The following is a 2,500-nucleotide window of genomic DNA, read 5'->3' as shown; positions in this document are numbered from 1 at the left end:
CACATTTGGAATCAACCTTCAGACTGTGCCTGTTTGTTCTTCACAACTATTGGCTAGGCTTCAGACTGTGCCTGTTTGTACGTCACAGCTGTAGGCTAGCTTCAGACTGTGCCTGTGTGTTGTCATAGCTGTTGGCTAGCTTCAGACTGTGCCTGTGTGTACGTCACAGCTATTGGCTAGGATTCAGACTAGGATGTGAGGATGAACATCAATGCATCTAGATGAAAGTGTCTACATTTATGGTATGTGGCATTCACTGTATATGCAGCTATACACCAAAAAAAGAGCAACAACAAGAACCATGCGTGCGGTCTTGTAGTCTGAGCGCTATAGCTCAACCACAACAATGAAGCAAGGTCTCAACAGCAACGAAAAATCTCTTCAGCACCTAAACAACATGGACTGCTTCTGTTAGGTTAAAAAAACACACACTCTAGCAATTATTTTTTTTATTCTTAAAATGAATAAATATTTGCAACCACAGCAGAAACTTTTGACCATAGCTATTTGCAATGCTTGGTTCCCCTAAATGGTTAGCCTAATATAGAAATAGAGATTAGGGGAATTTAATACCAAGCCTCATTTAAACAAATAAAGACCTTAGCACATCAACACACCGCCAATGTGCCATTTGCAGAATGGAAAATTCACCAGTGAATGATTTATGCTAATGCAATATTCATAAGATCATAAATAGGTAATTGCCAAGCTTTGTGTGATTTATGATTTCGACATTTTTAAATAAACACAGCACTGAATAATTCACCCCTCCTGGGTAAATGTTTTTTAGTCAGACAAGTCTTATTTGTCTTCTTAACTCCTGAAATACTGCTTAGTTATCGTTGCAGTTGCCAACGCTTGACCTGTAGCTGTCAAATCGCACGTATGAAACAGTCTGGGCCAGGGGTTCCCAATCTTTTTCACCGGGGACCCCCTTTTGGACTTAAGGGCCATACACACACATCTCTGTTATTTACTAGCTTCTCGCTTGCTCGCCTACTCGCCTCTCTTTCATGGAACGTTCGCTGAAAGTTCCCGCGGCTTTAACTGGCAATCAACTGGTGAAAAGTACCGAACTCTGCCTTCCAATTGGTTACTCGCTTACTCGCCTCGCTCGAAGATCAAATATTTTCAACTCAGGATCCGCCCCCATCGCATCGCTTGTACAGTACTCGCCTACCCGCCTGCTAGTCTCGCTGGAACACATTGACATTCCATTGAGTTCATTGGTAACACTTTAGAATAATGGATGCAAAAAAGCATTATAAAGACTTAATAAATAATTAACTATTGATGAACAAAACATTAACAAACGTTTGTAAATGATTAGGAAATGTAAACAAATGCTTGTAAATGACTAGGAAATGTTATGTTAATATTTCATATTTATCAAACATTTACAAGTTGCTTGTAAATGAATAAAATAGTCTGTTATAAGGTGTGTAAAATCTTGAATATATCATTTGTAGATATTCTATAAAGCATTAATAAAGCTTAGTTAATAATAAAAACATTTGTTAATGTTTTATTCATCATTAGTTAATTATTTACTGAGTCTTTACTAAGGAACATTATTATAAAGTGTTACCAGTTCATTCGCTGAGCGATAACTAGCAGCGACGTGTGTGTACGGCCCTTTACAGCCAAGCAGCCGCCAACACAGCAGAGCTATTAGAGGCTTTCCCTGGAGTGACTTTATCTCTCCTGTCCGGCTCCTTAAAAAGGGCTCGGCTTGGCTCGGTGAGTAAGTGGAGAGCGTTCCACCTGCTGTGAGATGGATTGTAGGCACCTGATCAATAAATTACTGTGAATGATAATCATCTCCTGGCTGGAGTGACGGCACCCCGTGGAGCGTCTCTGCATGGCGTCGGCGGGTAGCGGGTGGCTGTCTTTGAAGGCGAGTGCAGTGTGACCTGACTTACTTTACTTTAACTCAACTCCAGCCGCCACAACAAAGTCTCGCTGCCAGACTCAAGGTCACACCCATTGACTTTCCATCTACTGTATGCCGTAGCGACTACATGTGCATGTCAATGAATTACTGTAGACTGCGAAAAAGTTCATTTATTTCAACCTGAAATGCAGAGGCAGGCAATACCATGCGCTGAGGATGTTAACACAGTTTCCCTTTTAAGAATGCTGACGCTTCTGTATTGCAATACTTTTTCTATTAGAGATATTGATATCTCAAGTTTAATTGTTCTGAAACACTCTGGGTTTTCATTTGCAAACTTTTAATGCCCAAAAATTTAATCAAAGACAGACTCAAGATTCATCTCACTTTGTACGCAAAGAATCAATATAATACACTGCATGAGGCTCACTTCTTGGATCAAACTGATGAAACAGATGAATTCTCCCTTAATACAGTATTCTATAATTCATTGAGACCTGCCCGCCAGTCATTTAATCAAAGGACTTATAGACTGCATACTGATAATGCCTGGAAAAGCAAATGAAGTATTGATGGGGTGAATATATGAAGGGATGAAGGGATGAA

The 2,500-nt window shown here is 40.0% G+C and overlaps 1 protein-coding gene across 1 annotated transcript in view; it reads right to left on the bottom strand.

The window, feature by feature from the left end:
* LOC134439278 (serine/threonine-protein kinase BRSK2-like) overlaps positions 1–2,500 on the bottom strand; it is a 184,546-nt gene that overhangs the window by 76,428 nt on the left and 105,618 nt on the right. The gene's annotated exons all lie outside the window — the stretch shown is intronic.

This window comes from Engraulis encrasicolus, chromosome 22 (assembly GCF_034702125.1).
Source record: "Engraulis encrasicolus isolate BLACKSEA-1 chromosome 22, IST_EnEncr_1.0, whole genome shotgun sequence".
NCBI classification, from domain to species: domain Eukaryota; kingdom Metazoa; phylum Chordata; class Actinopteri; order Clupeiformes; family Engraulidae; genus Engraulis; species Engraulis encrasicolus.
The sequence above is the reverse complement of the archived record's forward strand: the minus strand, read 5'-3'. Positions and strand labels throughout refer to the sequence as shown.